This window comes from Ambystoma mexicanum, chromosome 5p (assembly GCF_040938575.1).
Source record: "Ambystoma mexicanum isolate Mex_15411 chromosome 5p, UKY_AmexF1_1, whole genome shotgun sequence".
NCBI lineage: Eukaryota > Metazoa > Chordata > Amphibia > Caudata > Ambystomatidae > Ambystoma > Ambystoma mexicanum.
The window spans coordinates 1094268750-1094291490 of record NC_090930.1 but is presented as its reverse complement, the minus strand read 5'-3'; the positions used below and the strand labels follow the sequence as shown (position 1 = coordinate 1094291490).

Below are 22741 nucleotides of genomic sequence, written 5' to 3'. Positions count from 1 at the left end.
GGCTATAGGCACTCCTACATGAGAATGGATTTTGATCTGTGGCTCCTCTCAGAGCAAGGCCCTGGATCGTGCTGCATTGAAATTCTTGAGGCCTTCCTAATCTGAATAATGCAGCCTTGCCTAACCTTCTCAACCTGTGCTGCAATTACAAAATGTGTTAATTGCGGGCAACTGGGGTAATTGTTATAAAGTCTACTTTTGATGGAAATGAGTTCAGCTAACAAGTATTATTTAATTAATAACCTACAGAGGTCGCGGCAAGCAAGGGGGTTCCCGCCGTCGTCGCCAAGGAGGCAAGGACGCTTCCAAGCAAGACTGACCCGGCCGGGTGGTCGGGCACCCACCGAAGCACCCCAGTGGGAGGCCGACTGACGAAGTCCGTCAGGGTGTGGGAGTCCATCTCCACTGATCGTTGGTTGTTGGACACCCTGGCCAACGGGCACTCACTGGAATTCCTAAATAAGTGCCCTCGCATTCCTCCCGTGGCCAGGAAGGAGAATCACGTCCTTCCTGGTTCCCGGACCTTCTGGACTTGTCAACGTCCCCGCCAGTCAGGCTGCCGGCGGACGCGGATCTTCTCTCCAGAGAATGAGGCGCCATTCTACACCACGACCCACAGTCGCTGAACTTGCAGGCCTGGCTCCTGCAGCGCTAGAGTTTGGGGGGTACGATATCCCGGCTGATTGCAGAGAGGTTCTTGCAAAGGCCAGGGCGTCCTCAACTCTCAAGTGTTACGGTCATAAATGGAAGAGGTTCTCTGTCTGGTGCCGTGCACAGAAGATTAACCCTCTGTGGATTACGGCCTCTCAAGTGCTGCCGTACTTACTGTCGCTGGCCAAAGCTGGACTGGCTCACGCCTCCATAAAAATACATCTGGCTGCCATCTCCCGATATACCAGGACTACGGGACGGGCGTCCTTGTGGTCTCATCGCCTGGTAAAGGAATTTATGAAGGGACTATTCCGATCATTCCCACCGGTGAAGGCTCCTGCCCCGGCGTGGGAACTTAATGTGGTGCTGACCAGGTTCATGGGAGCCCCTTTCGAGCCTATGCATTCGGCGCCCTTGAAGTTCCTGTCATGCAAGACAGTGTTCCTCGTGGCCATCACCTCTGCACGACGAGTGGGAGAGATTCAGGCCCTATCTTGCAAGCCTGCATACTTGACTTTTCATGACACAATGGTAGTGCTTAGGACGCACCCCTCCTTCATGCCCAAGGTGCCGTCGGACTTCCACCTCAACGAGCCCTTGGTGTTACCAGTTTTCTTCCCGTCGCCTTCGACGCCGGCCGAGAGGACTTTGCACTCGCTGGATGTAGCTAGAACGCTGAAGTTCTACGTGGACCGCACAAAGAGTTTTCGGAAGACGTCACAGCTATTCGTGAACTTTGGGTCTGTGAATCAAGGGAAGGCTCTCTCGAAGACTTCCATTTCCAGATGGCTCTCCGGCTGCATCATGCATCGTCACCGGTTGGCAAACCGACCGCTGCCCGGCCGTCCGAGAGCCCATTCGACCAGAGCGATCGCTGCTACCATGGCGTTCCTGTCTGGTGTGCCCCTGCTGGACATCTGCAGGGCTGCTACGTGGAGGTCGACGCACACCTTCACAAGATTCTACTGCGTTGATCGGGACTCCAGGGAGGAGTCCAGGGTCGGCCAAGCAGTGCTGCGCAACCTGTTCGCTTAAGGTGAGCCTTGTGAGGAGGTAAGAGATGCTTAATGTTGAGTTGTTGTATTGCTTAATGTTGAGCCTGTTGCCACCTCCCGTGGTTGTGCATGTTTATACTGCTATGTATTCTTTTATTCATGAGCATGTGAATCCATGCCAGACCCCATGCTGGAGAAGGAACAAGTTACTTACCTGTAACTGTTGTTCTCCAGCATGGGTCTGGCATGGATTCACATGCGAACCCTCCCACCTACCCTTCTGCGGCTCTTCACTTGGTCATACTGCCACTTGGCGTGCTACCAAATCTGAGGATGGCTGCCAGAGGCGGGGCTTAGGGAGAGGGCAGTCATTGGCTGTGGGCAGTATGACCCAGAGATCAGTGATTGGTTACTAAGACAGATCAGAAACGAACTGATACTGATTTTTTCTTTACCGAGGATTCCCAGCCTGACGACGGGGAATATTCATGAGCATGTGAATCCATGCCAGACCCATGCTGGAGAACAACAGTTACAGGTAAGTAACTTGTTCCTTTTAAACCCTGGGTCAACTGGACCCTCCTTCTGGTTTGCCTGACCAGTTCACTTGCAGCGCTTCATCTTGGTTGGTTCCACCATGTCTTTATCTTCACAATGCAGGGTCCATTGGTCTAGGTGCAGTTATCAGACAACACAGTAAAACCATCACAGGTCGTGCAACCAAGACCCCTTTGGCTATTCGGCCCTCACGGGTCCCTCTGCATTTGCCTCCAATCTATAGTGAAGGAAACTAGTATGAAGGGTTGGAACCAAAGGTGGGGCATGACCAAGACCACTACCAAGTGAACGTTGTGAGTGAATGCAGTGCAGCAAGGCCAAAGACTGGCAAGAGGTGTGAGACATATTATGACAGAGCCAAGAGGCTAATCAGGAACAGCCAGACGAGTGAAAATATTGCACAAAGAGCCAAGAGGCCAATAAGGAACATGACCTTGTACGGTGTCCAGTCAATTGGTCGACAGCAAACTGGTCGACAGGACAATTGGTCGACACCATTTGGTCGAATGCCAAATGGTCGAATTTTTTTTTTTTTTTTTTTACACTTTTTTTTTTTTTTTTTTTGGGGGGGTCCCCCCCAACCCCCTTTTCTTTCTATTTTTTTTTTTCGACACACGAAAACCCACAAAACACATATATATATATAAAAAAAAAAAAATTCGACCATTTGGCATTCGACCAAATGGTGTCGACCAAATGTCCTGTCGACCAGTTTGCTGTCGACCAATTGACTGGACACCGTACAAGGTCATGTTCCTTATTGGCCTCTTGGCTCTTTGTGCAATATTTTCACTCGTCTGGCTGTTCCTGATTAGCCTCTTGGCTCTGTCATAATATGTCTCACACCTCTTGCCAGTCTTTGGCCTTGCTGCACTGCATTCACTCACAACGTTCACTTGGTAGTGGTCTTGGTCATGCCCCACCTTTGGTTCCAACCCTTCATACTAGTTTCCTTCACTATAGATTGCTTTCTTATGGGCATTTTCCTGTTTAGCCCTTAGTAGCCATTTGCTTTGTTCATAAAGTTCATATTTCCTTTCAATATTTAATCTGATTTTAATTCTTAGGTTTTCCATTAATTCGGTAGTTGATCTGCTTGGGATAGCATTGTCTTTCAACTTCCATTCAGTTCAATGTTTAATATGCATTGTTTAACTGTTTACAATTTTCATTAATTTCGGTATTCAATATATGTAGTTTTAGTGTTGTTTTCAGCTTCCATTCAGTTTGGTATTCAATAGGTATAGTTTATCGCTAATTCAATTCGGTATTCATTATATAGAGTGTAGCACCATTTGGAAACTTCCATTCAGTTCAACATTCAATATGTTAGTATCGTGCTTTGAAGTTTTCATTTATACAGCACTTTGCTTGTTGCACGCAGCCCACCCGGAGCACCCCTGTTTCTGAGTGTCTTTCCCCAACACTCACTGGTCAGCTGCATATTGCTCTGGCGGCTCTTGCTGCATTTTCAGGCTTCCCAGGCTGGCGCTCCGACCTCCGCATTTCGATTCCACTTCTGCATGCGCCGGCAACCTTGTTGGCTATGGGTGGACTCGGCCAGCACCCTTTCGCTCTAGTTTGCTTGTTCGCATCTCCCAACTTCTTAAGCTATGTCACAGAGACTCCCACACCTTGGGTTTGTTGGCCGGCGTCCTTGTCACACTTCAGGTCCCACCACGGCTGCCTCCTCACGGAAAGGGTCCCTTGGTTTATCCTACACAGGACTTGCTGCAGGTTGGGATGTCTAATTGGACTTGCCTGACCATAATTAAGTGGACTTGCCTGACTCACTATACTTTACCGGCATCTTCCTCGTCTCAGTACCTAAGTGGTAAAATGAAGGTGTACTGTTCATTACTCTTAGTCTCCTCTTCCTCGTTCCAGTACTTTCAAGTGTTAAATGTGGGGAGTCGAGGGGATAGGTTTTGCAATAATCTATAAAGGACGGGGGAAGGTCTAGGTTGGTCAGATTAGGGCAAAGGGGATACCATCTCTCACCTGAGGGTACCAGACTCTTAAACTCTAAGGACCCTCCACCCAGGTGAATCTCCCTCTCCTCCCCCAGGGTTGGGATCCAAAAATGATGGCCTTTCCCTGGCCACCCGAGAAGAGGATCCAGGGGTTTAGGGGTGAAAATACCCTCAGGTTTCTCACAATAGATAAATAGAAACTCCCTTAAAGAAAAAGGGCCTTTGGTAAAAACTCAAAATTTGGAAGGAGGAATTAAAATACGAGGATGGAAAGAGGTGCAAATCCAACATGGGTGTGTATGGTGGGGGATGTATTAATCCTTCCACCGGGAGAGATCAGGGAATTGCCAGGAGCCCTTTAATTTACACTGGTGGGGGGGGTGAGGTAATGCCCCCATCAAGGCAGCCCAAGTGTACGTTTAAAAAATAAACAATAGGAGTATGCAAATTAGGGTTCACTCGTTTTCAGATTTCTGACTGCACCCGAGTGAGATTGCATTAAAACCTGTCAAAACACAATTTCATTTTGTGCAACGCATATTTCCAGACCTAAGCACTTTGCCAGCAGCAAGATAAATGGGGAATTGGACAGTACCTAGGCAGATAAATCCTTCACAGTCCTCTCAATACCCACGTGGGATTACATGAAAACTGAAGTCTGTAGCGTCTTTCAATGTGTCTGTTTTACCAGGCACACTGCTCAGTAATAGTTACTGTTTCAATTCTACTTTCTACCAGTAGGATTTCTCCAGTGTGGACTAGAATTGCCTATCTGGTTGCTTTTCAATTGTTATTCTTACTCTCATTGGGAGCATGGAGGTGTTCCACTAGCAAGGAGATTGTTCACTGAGTCACTACTACCATTGTGTTTTTGAAGCCCCTGTAGTAGCCTTGCTCCAAATTGCTTTGTAGATTGCAAGATATTACTCTTCTTGTCTATTCTTTATTGGTGATGTTTTTGGAAATGCATGGGAATGAACTGTGCAGACCTGTGCAGACAATTCGTTTGAAAGGAATGTTTATTGTTATGCTTTTAGGCTGTATACCTTCCACTACTGCCATTTGCTATGGTCTCCAGGCACTGTGCAGTATCTGAAAGAGAAGGGATGCCTTGGGTTATTTGGGAGAGAGGGAAATTGCAAGATTGTTTTGCTCTTGTGTTGATGCATGCAGAGCGGGAGTATCCTGAGCTCTGCTTGTGGGTGAGCGTCTGTTGATTTGTGTCGAGTGACAAGGTTGTGTACACATGGTGATGGGATGTGTTTGCCGTGGCTATGGTATGTAACTTAGTTACAGAGATGACAAGTTCATTTATTTGCAGTCTAATGTGAGGAGTTATTGCAAAGCTGTGTGAGTGGGTTGATAGGTTTGCATGTAGTGTGTTTGAGCGTGCAACTTGAGTAGTTCGTGGGTTGGTTACAAACCTGGGAACCCCTCCCTACCTTTGCATTTATTCACTGTTTCTAGCTCTTTCCAGGTAATAGTTCAGTGCACTAGGTGCTGAATACTATATTTATCAAATCTGGAGTGCTACACAGTGAAATGATTAACCATAAGAGATACAATCGTCACTCAAATTAGAGGCATACGGTTAAACATACTTCGTTAAATGTTATGTAATCTATCCTCTGACTAGCTACCTCATTTCTGGGAGTTTTTCAGGATGGAGGGCACAAAAGGTTACCATTCCCTATGAGTGGATGAGTATGATTGTGCTGCAGTTTGTGGATTAGCGGGTGGCAGTGCAGATTTAGAAACACTTAAAACTCTGGCATGCAGAGGTGGACTTGGAGCCCCTTTGGTGCATGGTAGCGCCCTGATCTCTGTAGGACTAGGCCTAAAACTTGAACACAACAGTGTAATAGGTATTCTCCCACTCCTCGTCTTGTCAGCTGCCTTTGATACAGTCAACCATCAAATTCCAAACACCAGGCTACAAAGACTAGGTGTCCAACGGTCTGCACCAACTTGGATCGCTTTCCTCCACTACAACTGAACAAAATGAATCCAACTTGATCACTATTCCTCCAAACCCACCAAGCTTAAATGAGGGTCCCTCCGGCTCAAACCCTCTTTCTTCTACTCTTCAAAGTATACAATGACTCCTCTGATATGTTCCTTCGGATTAACATGTTTCTGCAATGCTGATGACACCAAGATCACTTGCAAAAGTGGGTACCCCTAACTCTGATGCTGATAACTGATGGCCTTCTGTAGTTATGTATCTAGCAAGGAGCCACACTAAGCCATTGCTTTGTTGGATATTTATAAATGAGAGGCGAATGTGCTTACAGGCCTAAGCATGATAGTATTTGAAGAGCAGGACATAGCAATATAACCAAGGAATCTGGATCACTTTGAATGTTGCTACATCAGTAAGAGATGAGATGTTGTATTACTGCATATATCTGTTTTCCACACATGAGGATCTTACAATTGCATAACTATCATTCATTTTTTGGTTTGGCATCTGTAAAAACGAAGTTTTGCTAAAAATGGATCTTGAAGTGAGATATAAACTGCACATGAGTCGATAGGGCTGCTGGGTCAGCTAGCCTGTATTGTACATAACCAACGTTTCAGCTAGAGGAATCCTATTGACACTGTACCCACCTATAACCTGGCCACCTTTAGAATATTATGTACATTATTTAGTACCATCGAAGTAAAAAAATGAAGAGGATTTGGAAAAGGTTGAAAGTCTGGCGACTAATTTTATGTAACGGGTGAGAGGCTTATCTACATATGTTTACTTACAGAAAGGAGGCTGTGGCACTTCATTTCGTGAATGAATGAACATGTTTTGTTTAGCACATGACCGGCAAATAAATTGCCCCTACATATGAGTTTCCAAGCTCAACAACTGGTTCAGAGGTTTTTCTGGACTCTGTTCTGATGGTCAGATGGTTTCTAAGCACTCACAATGTTGACAGATATGGCAACTTGGCACAAGGAGATTTACTCAAAATAAGACAATATTGTTCATGTGGTAAATCAGGAGTTGGAACCCTGTTCTCTAGTCAACCGCCAAACAGCCAAAGCAGTAGGCCATATCTTCTCTTGTATTAAAGTTCAAATGAATCCTGTTAGCAGCAAGCCGGGAAACATTTGGAACCAGAGAACGAACACCCGACAGATCCCAGAGCGGTTCACTATTTCTCACTATTTCTATAAAAGGATTGTTATTCATTCCCCTTTATAGCAAAACATGCTTCATTGGGTAATCTTTTGCAGCACTTAAAAGGCTCACTTTTGGACTGTTCTTGTAGCTACATTTGTCGGAGTGTGGTCAGATGAGCTCTTAGGTGTGCATAGCACTGGCCGAGTTTTGCTAGAAACGTACACAAAGGCTTAAAAGCCATTAATGTTTGGGAACAAGACCATATTCCTTTTTCAGAAAGTTGCTCGACATATTTTTAATTTGGGTATTTATGCAGGATTGGCTCCACTGCAACAATGTGCTTTACAAATCTGTTCTCCCTGTACTTGAAACTCCTACAACGGAAAGCCTTGCTATCTCTGTCCCCTCCCCTGGCCTCTCCTTCACCACTAACCGACTCCTGTCTCCATCTCCTATGACCATTCACTACTCACACGGTCATTCCTCGCACACAGCAATGATCTGCCGACAAAATACCACCCTAATGGAGCAAAGCCAATAAGCTAGGGTGACCCAGACGGTTTTGCTGGGACCATCCCGGAATTGGTCCCACCAACCCGAGAGTATTTTTTTTTTATTTAAAAACCTTGTCCCAGGTTTGCGGAACGTGAGTGTGACAGTCCCGGTTTTGGGGAAAGGGAGGGTCTGAAACAGTCATAAAGTAAATAAACATTATACTACACTGAAAATGTTGCTATGGCAGGTTAAGCTCGAACCCCCATCCTTACAGGCTTACCCTCAGCATTAAGTGATTGTGCCACAAATGGACAGCAAGCCCTGTAATATGCATCAGAGCTAACGCTCCTTTTTTATTAGGTATGCTTATATCCACAGTCAAAACAGGCAATTTATATGCAACAGCACTGCTGGAAATACTGTTGGATGCAGGGGTGGTGGAGATTTGAAGGGGGGGTGCAAGGTTGGTGGATGGGCTGTGAAGGGGGTAGTCCTTTTTTGTTGTTGGCCGCCCCGTTTTTTCTTAGTAAAAATCTGGTCACCCCACCATAAGCACATCTTTAGTCCTTTCACTGCTTCCCCTCCCCTGCAACCCCCTGTACGCCCTTCAGGCCAGTGGCTATTCTGTTGTTGCCGCTATGAATTTCATTTGATTGATCTTGGGCTCTCCCCATGTCAATGAAACTACGAGTCATTGCCACAAATCCCTTCGAATCATGCACCAGTACTTCCGGTATTCGTAGACCAATACCTCAAAAATCGCACCTGCTCCCCTCTCTGGTCCTGCTGACAACTCCCTCTCCAATTCTTGCAGGGCCACATGTAAGCTGATCTCCAAAACGGCTCAGGTGCTCTACACAATTGTGACCACTTTACATGGCCATGGAGTGAGGATAACACACTGGATAACAGATCTCCTCTAGGGCTGTAATGTACTTTGCCTAGGTGGGATGTGGGATGCATGAGAATGTGGGCAGTTGGTAGAAGTGACTGGCCAGTATGTACTATTTTTCATGGGAGAATCCTCACTAGATGATGGACTTTTTTCCCATTTGGATGACAGCTGTATTCGAGTGAACTGTTGTTGTTCTTCTCAGCTATGCAACCGATGTAAAGAATGCTTAATGTTGTGCTTCATGATCTGAAACTGACTTCGTTTCTGCCCTAGGCACCACCTAATGTTTGCAGAATAAGTTCATTCTTTTAGTGGGGGGCTTTCTGTGGGTAGGGGTGTAAATTATTCAATCCCCCCAATGGGGCAAGACATTCCATCTTCCAGTTTCTTATATCATAAACAGGAGTTTTTTTAGACCAACGCATGCTTTGCTTTGAGGTTGACAATATGTTAGGTTTTATATTGTGCTCTACTGCCATTGAAGTTGTCCCTTGAAGGTACTTTGTTTGGCTAAGGGGGCGAGGGAAGAGGGAACATGCAAGATAGCTTTGCTCTAGTGTTGTGTGCCATTCAGAAGTACCCTGGGATAGTCTGTGGTCTGTTTCTACTTTGAGCGCATGAAATATCGCTGCCAATAATGCAAGGACGCCTTGTGCTGTAATGCAATATGAAAAGTGGTTGGAGGATGTGTAGTGCTCTGAGGTTTTATGTCCCTTTGTGGTGGTGAATTATTTCCCATGTGTGGCTGGCTTAGTCGGTATGCCTTTTGAGTATAAGCACACAGCATCTAGGTATGTACATTTGTTTTTCTCTGCGGGGGCACATCTACGTCCTTTACACGCTTTTAATGTGTATCCTTCCTGTAAAAGATGCCTCAACTGGGCACAATATTTGACCCGCATTTAATCATAAACTCCTTTTGGATTTCATGTTTTGCTTTCTTTGCATGTTGCAAAGCAAGCACAACATTGTGGTACAGTATGGCTTGAGGATGCCTGCATTGCCAGCTGCAATCTGGAGGATCAGTGTGCTTCGAATAAAAACTAAAACATCGACGTGAATTTCGTGTTAGATCTCAGCGTTATCTGAGGCGAATAAATGTCTGATAAGGCAAGAGGGCTGAAATATCAGTTGCACCGATCCTCCCCCGCCTCTCTTCCTTGCGAGAGGAAACTCGGAGGCTCTTTTATTAGGCCTGCTAATGGAGCCTGGCCATTTGTAGCTCCTGCTGTCTCCCTGCTCATATCCTTTGTGGCATCAAATCAAAGTATCCTCAAATGCTGTTGGCTCGGCTTGTGAAGATCTAGACACTCCTTTACAAATTAGTCATCATGCAAGGCCGTCTTGAATATGACTGCTGCTCGACATTATTCCCTTTTGATCTTTCATTTAGACCTTTCATAAATTATCAGGAGTTGGCCTGCTTGCAAAGTGTTTTCTCCGTGCTCCCAAGGTGTGCGTGCTTGACATTCATTTGTGTTGCTACACTGTGTTTTTTTGGCATAGAGAAAGAGGCACAGGTGTGGTGATACTTTTTTAGCATAAGGGAATTAGTCATCTTCAATGAACGCAAAATGGCAAAAGAAATAAGATGTACTTATATGTATACTTGTGCCTACTTATGACTGTAAAATGTGTCGTGTTATTATTCTGTGTGCTTACAGAGCACAGGCGCTGACATTTTAGACTGCCTCAATGAGCCTCCTGTGCACATTTCACTTTCTGGCTGATCCTCATCAGCTCTTGCTCCAGTGTCTAGGCCCCAAACATTTTCTCCAGCACTATGCTTCTTTGAGTTCCTAACTCGCTTAGGCCTCTATGTTCCCACACTAAACATTGTGGAAAGTTATTCGTCTCATTACAGCCAAAATAGCTTGAGGCATTGCTGGCACAAAAATATTCACAGGTTAGTACCTCCTTTCTTATTTATGCACCTTAGGCTGGTGTGACGAATCAAGGGTATTCTTCCCTTCTCCTGAAGGGGGAGGCACTCCTTTTGAGGCTGTGAGCCCGCACCGCGATACCCTCCCTAGTGGTATGGACTCCCCCTTAGGGAACAAGGACTCCCGTTCCTATGAGAAACTCCCCAACATATTGGCATATATGGGACTGCCTGCTGGGAAGAAGAATATAACATGTTTCTATTTGGCTGCAGGCAATGCTGAAGTAAATCTATCAGGAAAATATAATGTATTTTTAAGACAAGTTTTGTTTTTAACCGAGACAAGTGGAGGAAGGATGAGGCGAGAGTATGGTACGCAGGGGAAACCCCCTAATGGGATTGCGACTTGGAGGGGTGAAGCAGAACAAAGCTGGGTAGCCCGCGCCTTTCGAATCGGCTAGGAACGCCACATAGAGACGCCGGGAGGCCAGCAAGAATGGCAACAGGGAAACCACTGCCGAGAAGAGAGAAGTATCCAGGAGCTGCAGGAAGTGATGGTGGGGTGGCCACGAATGCCTCGTAGTGGGCGAGACGCCCGCTGAACAACGCCAAAACCATCACTGCTTGGAAGGCGAGAAGCTCCCCGTCACTAGACTCCATAGACGGCTGGACCCCGAGGGGAAGCCAAGAACAAGACACAGCTGAGAATCCAGAACAGGAAAACCGACAAAGGAGAAGTACACCCAAGCTCAAGCCGAACCGTGCAATGTTCCCCAAAGCAGATGAAGGCACCAGGCATAACAGGAAAAGCGAGAAGCCCCCGGGCTACAGCAAATGAAGAGTGCAACTTGTCCCAGTCATAAAGACGAGATACAAGGAATAAAGTTGTTTGATTGCCAATGTGAAGGCTCATAAAGCCAGTAACAAATAAGCCAGAGAAGAGAATAAAGAGAGACACGAGAAATTACCACAGGAAGAAGGGGAAATGTCATATGAACAAAGCAATAAATAGTGGATAAAACAAAGCCCCATCACGGCTTTTGAGGAATATGATACAAGACTATCAAGAGAACCAGATAATAGAAGAAAGAGTAATAAAGAGTGAACCCAGGAGTGATACAGTCCAAAAGGGGATCAAGTACCATACAAAGTAACCAAGGATGAGTTGAGAGACTTTATAAGGGTCATAAGTGAAAATAAGAGCATGAGAGACGATCTCAAAACAAGCTGTAAGGAGCATAACCTTATAGGGAACACCAAGCCCAGAAGTGTTGCAAGTGTTACAAGAGCTCATGTAGGAGGTTTCCAAAGCTTACCAAAGACGATTGTATAAAGAAACTCAAGTATAGGAGAGAGACATTTACTTACAGAGACTATCAGAAACTACGAGAAGCCCAAAAGAGAAAAAAAATCTTTTGTCAGAATTTAAGTTGGTTAAACTAGTGGCAGGGTCAGGTAAAGTTTGGTTTAGACCGACAACGTTTTTACTTTGGGACCTCCTGGCGACAGACGAGCGCCCTTCAATCAATCATGTATTTATAGTGCGCGTCATCACCAAAAGTCATCATGGATCCAAAAGAGATCCATCAGTTACACAAAAGTGCGATTTTAATCCACGTTTGAAAAGCTCAAAATCAATGGTGCGCTGCAGAGTATTCCAAAGTTTAGGACCAGCGATGGAAAAAGCTTTGCCTTCCACTCACTCTTTGCGGTCACTAGGTATTCTTAATAACACTGCCTCTGTGGACCTGAGCAGGCTCCCATGGCAGTAATGCTGCAGTTTATCCTGGATAGCCAAGCGTCCTTTCCCATTTCAAGCTTGATGGTTGATGCATTTCTTTAGATGGGCAGGGTGATCTCTTTGGCAATAGGGAAAGGTAGGCCTTTTCATATGATTTTATTAAATAGAATGTATAATGTCCTTAATGTGTCCCATTCCTACTTCCAACCTACTACACTGGTTACACATCTACAGCTTTCAAAGGTCCTGGAAGGGACTCCTGGATTGCTATGGTCTTTCGTGACCTCCTCACTGGTGGCCAACTCTAATTTGGATGTTTAGCAGGAAACCGGTGTAATAAGCTGTGACAAAATCCCCTCCATGACCATCAAAATGGATGGTGTGGTGGCCAGGTCACACCACCCATCAAATTCCCCAAAACAGACTATAAGGATTAAGTATCTAAGGGTCTGCACTAGCTTGGCTCACATCTTTCCTCCTATGCAACTGAAAAAATCATTCCAACTTAATACTTATTCCTAGAAACCCTCTCACTTCTACTCATTAACGTATTGATGACACCTCCGATACATTCCTTCTGACTAACATGTTTCAGCAATGCTGATGACACCCAGATCACTTTCAAAATTGAGTATCCCTAACTCCAGTACTGATGGTCATTTATACTGTAGCTGTTGAATGGTGTGAGGTATCTATCAAGGACCCTCACTGAGGCCATTGATTTGTAATCAAGCAGGTACTTTCAATACCACCTGGAAGGTTATTACATGTTCATGTTTTGGACCTCTAGGAGCCATGACCGTTGGCACCTCTGCCACCACTTCCCTCCCAGATCACATAGCTCAGATAGTTATAAGAAAATCTCTTTACAACTGTGCCGAATAGCATATTTAGTGTTCGGCCGAATAGCATATTTAGTGTTCGGCCAAATAGCATATTTAGTGTTCGGCCAAATAGCATATTTAGTGTTTGGCCGAATAGCATATTTAGCGTTCGGCCGAATAGCATATTTGGTGTTCGGCCGAATAGTTTGTCAACTATTCGGCCGAAGCCGAATAGTTGCTTTATGTAATAAATAATGTTCCAAACTTGAAAAACACATTTATTTTTTAAAAAGCACCATTTTAAATGCAGTATATACTTTTATTTTTCTTCATTGTAATCAATGCAGAATCTTTATTTAAAGTATTAAAGCCAGAAAAAATGCAGATGTATCCAAAATGTAGGGACCAAATGTACAGAAGGCGTTTGCATATGCAAAACCAGTGCCAGTCAAATTAGGAGGCTTCACAAAGGCAAAAGGACTAGGTTGCAATGAACAACATGGATATTGCAATTTCAACTGCCTTTGTGGATCAGACGCATTGCATTCTCTATCCAATTGCAAAGTCACTGCAGTGGAGTTTTGAAACTTCTTTGCAGCTCACATAGAAATATATAAAATGGTTCATATCGGCTCATGGCAGGACATAAGTCAAGAGGAAATCTGAAATGAGTGAACTCCATCTCACAACTTTTCACAGCACCCAATCATTGGCCAAACAAAGGAAAGGACTCTCTCCCAGAGAGGCTGTTGGTGTTTGGTGCTGAATGGGTAAGCCCTCGTTCATTTATTACAGTTGATTTGGCAGATCCCATCTAACTACTCAATGCATACAAAAAAAATAACAATTCTGGATCATACATAGGGGAAGTTTGTTTATGTAACTCTGATGGCCATCAAAACAATTAAACAAATGATAGCGGCACTAAAATATACTTTAACATTTACTTCATACTTGATCAAAATAGTCTAACCAATATATTTGCTGCAGCTTTCCACCAAATTTGCATTGCTTTTGCCCATTTTGTATTTTTGCCTGTGTAGTGCTGTTTTCGTTTTGTTTTGATTTCTTTGGGCAATAAAGAAAGCTGCTTGGATAGCAGCTGCGATCCTGAATTAATCTGAGTGGCTTGTAGGTCTTCAAAGGGTAATTTCACAAGCATCACTTTTTTACTACAAAGCAATATATATAAAACATAGACAGGTGTGCAAACGTACAAGGAAATCTGCCCCATATATTGAACTGCAGCCCTCTGATGGCTTTGAGAGTGAGTTTTGCAAGATTGTCCTGTCTCCACTCCCTCGTCCAGTTGTGTTCATGCTGAAAGTTCCCCTGTTGAGTTTACACCCATTTCTTTAAAAAAGGTTAGTCTGACCTGGCCCCTTCTCCCGAGCACTGCCTGTTTCCCTCTTGCCCCTTCATTAAAATACTGCGAGAAGTGATTAAACAGCAATTATGTCTTTCACCCATTTCTGAGTAAACAATGGTCTGCAATCACTCATGCTGATGGAAAGGTGTTGTGTCTCAGCCTGGTCTGTTCCTTTGTCACCTTAGCAGTACTGAGACCAGCTGTTAATATGTTTGTCAAAAGAGCAAAATGCTAATTTTGAGAAACACGCGTGTGAAGAGGCTTAACATAACATTTAAGAGAGCCAAAGCACATGTCCTTATCCCTTTCATATATTAACTAGACATAATGGTCCTAAATGCACATTCTCATTAGAGAATTGCTTTATATCAGAGTTGACCCAACTGCCACTAGCTAAAACAAACTAGAAATGCTTTAAAGGAAACATTTCAGAGGAGTAGTCCTATGTTTTGCAGAACAGAAATGCAATTTAATCACTACTGATAGTTTATTTTTTTATTCCTTGTTAAAGCTGAATTATTTTCTATCTCTGGATGCCTTTATTGTCTGATGCTCCGAGTAGGTGTAGGGTGTTGTCTCTCTGCGTGGCCTGGGGAGGTGGGAGGCCATGCAGGGATTTATGTTGGGGGGGGTGGCAGGCCCCAAATAGAACATTAGTGGGGCTGTTGGGGAGGCAGGATGCCAGTAATGGGGGCTTGCATTGTATGGCGGCAGAGTGTCAGCAATGGTCTCTTTGGTTTCAAGTCTTACCTGCTCATTTTGCCGGTTCGGCCCACATTTGCCACTTTGAGCCAGGCTGGTTTCTAAGCCTCTGTCCTGAATTGGCCCATCCCAGGAATTCTCTGGCTCTTGCAAATCTACATCCTACAAATTCCACCAACAGAGCATAACTCTCTGACTGTCTTGTACAGAGTCCTCACACCTGTCTATAACCGCTGTCACACATGTGCCCACTTTGGAACTGTAGAGATAACCCAACAAAAAGTCCTCTGAGAGGCCAGTTAGGCTGGGGCATATTACTCTGCCTGACATAACTGAGCCCCGCTAGTCTCCACTACCTATTGCAAATTCATTGTTTCTCCATGGGCATGGCCCATAGGAATAAATGCAGCTCACTTTTCACTTATCCTCGCCACTCCTTCTAGCCAATACAGACATATGCACCTTATGATTCCTGATGATAAAATATCAGCTAAGTTTTGACTCCGGACTCAAGTCCTTAAAAAAGAAAAGGGGGGACTAGGACTTACACAATGGGAAGTGGTATGACAGGAACTGAATGTATCCTAAAGTTAATTATATGCACATTTCTTTCAGTTTGTCTTTTACAACCGAAGAAAGTGCACATTGCATATAAACATTCACCAAAAGAAAAGATTTTCCTGTATTGTTGCACCCTAAGTATAAAAGCTGAGCACCTTTTATGTCTAAGAATCCGTAACAAAACATTCCCTACTGAGCAGATAACAATATAAGATAGTATACAGCTGTGTCATAGCAATTTGTCTGGTGTACAAAGGCCGCTGCCTTTCTGAGAGAGGGCGGGTGCGCACGCACATGCACTGCTCCCCTCCCCCTGTCGTCCCCTCCTCCAATGGATTCCTTTGTGCGCTCCCCCATTCCCACAGCGCCAAAACGCACCAGGCCCGTGGCGAGAGTCTCCACTCGCCCCGGATGCCACATGTGACCGTGGGCAGTTCGCTCCCATCTATACGCCCCCAGTGTCTGGTCTAATTCTATTCAGTTTTGCAAACTGTAGTCTATATTTGTCTTTCTGAGTTCTTGTTGTGTTCAAATGAGAAAAACAAGGTATTCGTCAAGAGCCAAATAGTAAGAAACTATTTGGTCAGAGCCGAATATTTTCTGCTGGAATTTGGCTAAATACTTACTTGAAGCCGAAGTTCAGTACACCCTTACTTTACTCATATGCCCCGTCCACTTTCCTCCATCCTTGTAAGCGTCCCCAACATGGGGACAATACTGGAACCTTTGGCAGTGAAAAATGAGTTACCCCATTCAATTTAGCATAGCATGCGGGGGCCCTGCCCTGCGGTGCCTCACCTCAGTCTCTTTATCTGTATGGACGGTGTTGGACCTGGCAGTTCGGCACAGGAACTTTTTCAACTTTCCGCATGCTCCCCGTTCTTTTGTTTTTTTACCATGTCTTTCCTTCGGTGCCTTGTCTCTACCTGCGCATGTCGGCTGCAGGAGGCATCACGAGATGCGCATCCTGTGATCAGTCATTCCCGACTGCGGGTCCCCATGCGCTCTGTCTTGAGTGCCTGGCGCCCGACCGCTGCATGGACGCAATGTGTTGCGTTCTGCTCTCTTGGTCACCGAGCCTTGAAGAAGTGTCTTTCCTGCTGGAAAGAGGCCTTCCATTCTTCTCGAGGTCATCTGAAGGATTTTTGCCAGGACCCCGCGTCAAGAAAAGGTAGGTCCTTTGTTCACCAGGGCACCTCAGCTCGCGGACTCCTTCATGGGACCTGACACCGGAAACGGGACCTTGGACTCTGGATCTTGCAGACCTGAGGCCGTTAAGGCTACCGGCTCCCAAGCCAAGGGGCCCAGGGGCTCTTCCGCACAGTCCACGAGGGGCCCTCCAGCTCGTCCTCATCTTCTGCACCAATGTGCATGGGATTGTTGGGTTCTGCTTCCAGGAGTCCGCTCGAAGCACGATTCCGGACAACTACCGGCTCCGTAGCTCAGGGCACCTAGCCTACCGGAGCCACCCCCTGAGGTCGTCATGCAGGGCGATCAGACAACCGGTCCGCTGGATGAGGTTTCTAGGTCTACCAGAGCCATCTCCAAGATCGGTGCTTCTGCTTTAGGGTCGGGGGGGGGGGGGCAAGGAGTCATCGTCCATGTCAGAGCCAGCACGTGGTGTGGGTCCTGCATGCCCTCGATCCCAGGGCATAGCGCCAGGCCCAAAGGTGGCAGACATGCACATGGTAGAACCTGCAATGCAGCCGGCCATCTTGGATTCTGACTCAGGGCCTCGACCGGCTCCTTTGCCTTCAGAGTGGGTCACTCGAGAGTTCTAGTCCCCTTCCTTCGGTGAGTGGTGTTGCGCCCTAGAGCGGACAGGTGGATGGCCTCTGCAGGGTTACATTTATCCCTCTCAGCCTTTTGGGATACCCGCCCCAGGCTCCTCAGTGCTTTCATTAGAAAAGAAGGCCCAGCATGGCGGAGGGCCGTGCCGCCGTGATCTGGCAGCCTCTAAGGATCGCTTATTCGAGCGTAACCTCCTCCTCATACGCTACAGATGTCGGGCTCCTCAAGGGTCACATAAAGAAGGTGGTTCCACTGGTTGTGCCTCCTAGGCTTCTTCCACTGGGTCGTCGTCCTCTGGTTCCGCCAGCAGTCCATTCTGCCTCCGGTCTAGGCCCTGTCGGTGGTTCTAAGCCCTGCACCTCCAGTAACACCAACACCTTCTCCTCTGCAGTCGCCTGTCAAGGTCCAGCTGCCTTCGGGGACCTGACATGGGGTGGGGGGCCCTCCGACTCCTCTAATGCAGGACTCTGACTCCCCTCTGTCCGGCAAAAAAGGTGGGGGGAGATAACGCCGCCGCACAGGATGAAGAGGCGTCGGTGAAAGCGTTTCATGACTGTCTTCAGGGCCTTGCAGAGTTTATGGGGGTTGCCCAGCCAGAGCAGGCCGTCCAGGAATCAGGGGTGTTGGTGGAGGTCCTGGCCTAGTGTGCCACCAGCCGCTTGAGCATTCCCCTTTAGAAAGATGTCCTTTCAGTGGCTAGAAAGGTCTGGGAGAAGCCCTGGGACAAAGCCCAGATGAACAAGAAATTTGACAGCCGTTTTAGGCTATTGGATGGGGAGCGAGTCCTCCTGGCCTCCTACCCTCAACCACTCTCTTCATTAATGGCGGAGGCCTCCTAGTATTCCAAACCATCTTCCTCGTCTCCCACGGCAAGTACTGCCTACAGCTGTCTCTCCAAGGAGGACAAGACCCTCGAGTCTTTCAGCCAGAGATGTTACCTCAACGTCGGGCTGCACCTACAACAGGCCAACACCCTCCTAGCCGCTGCAAACCAGTAGCGTGTGGCGCGAGATTGGGGAGTTCCTGCCTGACCTCCTTCCGGAGAGCCAGGCTTTCTGACGCAGCAGGGCAGGGCAGTGGAGCATCTGAACCTGGCCAGGCTGGCCCTGTCGGCCTGGTTCTTGATCAGAAGAGACTTCGGCATTCCCAGTTTTCGGACGACTGGGAGTTCATACAGGAGGCCATTAACGCGCACTCAGTACATGTGTAAGTGGACCAGGTTTTACCACTGGGCTCCCAACAAGGGGCTGGACCCTCTCACCTTCCTGGACGATGTGCTGGCTTTCTCTGAACATCTGGCTCGTTCTGACATCCAGGTCAATACCTGCCGCACCTTTTTGTCGACCATTGGTGCCTACAAGAATTCGCCAGAGAACATGTTTTCAGCGGCCAACCCGGCAGTTAAGGCTCACCTCAAGGAGTTGTTCAGGCTTTTTACTCCAGTTCATAGACTGCACCAAGTCCGGGACCTCAATGCGGTTCTCAAGTCTTTACAGCGTAAACCCTTCAAGCTGATGGCCTCAGTGGATATCAGGCTGGTGATGCTTAAGGCAGTGCTGTTGGTAGCACTCACTTCTGCGTGAAAAGTCAGCGTGCTGCAGGCTCTGTCATGGTGCATGTCCTTCACCACTTTAACAATGACAAGGACATCTTGCACACTAATCCAAACTTCTTGCTCAAGGTGGTCTCTCTGTTCCATTTGTACCAGGAAATCTGCCTGCCAGTGTTCTTTCCGAACCCGCAGTCGGAGGCTGTAAGGGCATTGCATTCCTTAGATCTATAGAGAGTGTTCTAGTTCTATCTCTCCCGGACAGGATCTTTCTGGATGTCTGGGGCATTGTTCATCACTGTCGGATGGTCCAGGCTATTTTGGAGGCTTACATAGCCATGGGTAAGGCTGTCATGCCCGTACGGTCAGTGCCAAGGCTACGGCCATCGCCTTCCAGAGACACTCTTCCTGAGAAGTCACTAGCAAGATGGCTACATCGTCCACTCCGTCTGCGTTCTGTAAGCACTATTCTCTGCACACCAGCTCAAGGCAGGATGCAGAATTCGGTCAGGTGATTTTGAAGAACCTTTTTGCTTCTAAAACTTGAGCCAGTTGCTCACGGCTCCACCCAATTGTTGTGTTCGGTGGAATCACCCACAAGGATGGGGGAAAAGGGACAGGACTTTTGAATAATTACAGTTACTTAATGTAGTGACTAGAGTACTCTTAGTCCTTAGTCTCCTTTCCTCTATACGTCCCACCCACCTTCCCCTGCTTGTATGCTACGGGCTGTCAGCATAGTCAGGTATTAAAACGTCCAATATGCAAAAAGGAGACTGAGGAGAGGCAGCGGGGGGGCTGCGCATAAGCGTGCTATGCTACGTTTAAAGGGGTAGCTCATTTATTTGCTGCCAAAGGTTCCGGTACCGTCCTCCTGTTGGGGGAAGCCCGCATGGATGGAGGAAAAGAAACAAAGGACTACAAGTACTGTAGTCACTACAGTGTGTAACTTTAATTCTCACTTCAATGATAAAAAAAGATTTAGAAAGACAGTGTTCCTTCTAAATTGAAACTGTCATGCACATGAGTGCAAGCAGGGGCTGACGGTCCCGGCCCGGGCCAGAAAAGGGAAGTTTTGGGTATACCAGGTATATGTTTTTTGTGTCTGTGTGGGGGAGGAGGCAGAATGTTTGTGGTGGGGAATGGCGGGCACGACACAGCAGGTAAATATGTGTTTGTGTCTCTGTGGCTGGGGTTGAGGAGCAATGCTTTGAGTGGAGAAAGGAGTCGGCGAGTGAGGAAACTGGGGCTTAGGAGGCAGAGGGTAAAACCCCAGATTTTATAAGAAATCCCACCAGTGCAGGAGAGGGTGAGGGGCAAGGGTGGCCTTTGGATCAGTTTCTCAGATGGGTGGGAGAGGGGTGAAAGCCTAGTAAGAAGTGTGATAATTCCTCATTTGAAGGCCTCACAAATTTGGCCATTAAAATTATTATTTTTTGTGAACTGCTTTCAAAATGCGAAAATATCACACAGGCCCAGCTCAGATACCACTGAAGTAGTTCCTCTCGCAATCACTATTAGTAAAGTCTGCTCACCCTCTTCTTAGACCTTCAGCCCCTAGTCTGTCATTGGTGCTTTGCCTCCAAATATGCTACCTTATCACAAGATCCTTCGCTGGACCTCGTAGGGAACTCTCTGGCAACATTGAAGAAGTACTCCGATTTTGGTTTGGTGGTGGTAAGGGGGTACAGACCAAGTACAAGAGGAAAGCAAAGTTCTCAGTGTAAGAATTCCATTATTGTTTACAGTGCGTCTCCCACTAGAAGGACCCCCCTCATCTGGACCCTGCTCTAGCATCTGGGGTTTTCAGTTGGGTGCTTTTGTCCTGTGTGGTTGAGAAGTCTGGTAGTCTCCTGTAATCTGACATAATCAAGGTAGCCGAGGCTGCCAGAAGACACATTCTGCGCCACCAACTATAAGAAAACTAGTGGTAAACAAAGAACTTCTCCCTTCCTCCTGCTTAGTCCTATGTGGTTGTTGCCACTTTGAGCAAACCACCCTCTGCTTCCTCATCTAACCTGTTGAACAAGAAACCTAAATACGTGGAAACAATCGGATCTACCCAAATAGTTATCTTTCCTTCATCAGGCTCTCTGATAGTCCTCTGACAGGTTGCAAGCCCAGGTTTTAAACTTGAATGGGATGAGTGATCAGGGGATTTTCAATGGAAAGGCAAACCGTTCAATGTGGCCTGAATTACGCTAAACGGGCCAACATACTCTATGCTCAGATAGTGTATGAGCTATGTAGACTCCGCTGCAAGAGACGTACCCTGGAATTGATGTACAATATAGGTAGCATGGTACATTCTTTAGGACATAGAAAACAAAGTGTTAGCCTTACCTTGTGACACCACTGCCAACAAACTGCAAAGCCAAGGTTTTGATGACCAAGTACCAGGCTCTCATTTCGACAGAGTCACTGCATTAATAGCTTGTTTCAATTAACGTACACATTTCTATTGCAGGAAAAGACTTACCATATGTTCCCTCCATTCTTTTAGATGTTGTGTGATAGTGTGTATCCTTGAATGAGGGCATAAGCTGCAACATATGTTCCGTTTCCCTTGTGCAGCATTTCATTGCACACGGTACAGTGTCACTCCTTTCGGTATAGTATACAAAATACAGTGAAAAAAAAAATTCTACCATCAGCCCCATCTCTTGCAATGTAGCAAATTCCGTGCAATTACTGGCCAATTGTCACGTCCCAATAGTAGAATTCAAAACTCTTGTGACAGTTGTTCACTGTCTGTGATTGGTCCATTCGGTTACATGTGTTTATAACGAAGTCAATTAGAGAATGCTATAATAACTAACATTCTACAACAAAAATATAGTTTTTTTTTATTTCATTTTTATTTTGGGGCTCCACCACCTAAAATCCACTTTCCCTATGCTTTTAACCCCACCACAACCCCTCGCCACTCCTTTTAACCCCATACCCGACCCATATACATTTTAAAGAAAAAGTCGATATTTATTCGTTATAATTGTTTCTTTATTAAAGTTATTCTCTTTTTTATTCGTTAAAATCACTGTATACTGCCCATTCATGCTAATATACCACAACATAGTTTCTTCACATGTCCCAGTTCTATACTCCCATCACGCTAATACACTTCAGGTGAGACGTAGGGAGGGGCATCGGGTTTTGAGCAGGAGTGGGTGTATGGGCCCGAGAAGGTTGTTATATTTCTTAGGTATTACCCCTTTTCCTCGCAGGCCACTCCTCGTATCCCGTTTCACTTAAGTTTTTTCTACCACCACAAATATGTCGATTTGGGTTGGGGTTGGGTATTTAAAAAGGGGGGAGGGGTGGAGGACTCCCCCTGCATTTTATTTCGTTAAAAGAATCCCTGTGAGGAAATGACATAGATCTGTTTTTTCATTGGTACTCAATGAAAAAGTTTCTCTTGTGTGCATTGCGCCGTTGCCAGAGCTAGCCAATAGTACTGTAAACTGCTTGCTGGCATGATTACTGGGCAGTTGTAAGATTGCTACTTCTACAGCATACGTAAATACTTAACTTGCTATGCTAATGCGCATCATACCATTGTCTGCTATCGTGGTAGAAAGCCCTGTACGTATTAACTTTCAATGTATTGTGCTGCATAAATATAGATTATGAATAG

General features: G+C 46.1%; 1 protein-coding gene across 1 annotated transcript in view; it reads left to right on the top strand.

Moving 5' to 3' along the window:
- The window catches only part of CDKAL1 (CDK5 regulatory subunit associated protein 1 like 1), a 3349023-nt gene that overhangs the window by 2757439 nt on the left and 568843 nt on the right, over positions 1 to 22741 (top strand). The gene's annotated exons all lie outside the window — the stretch shown is intronic.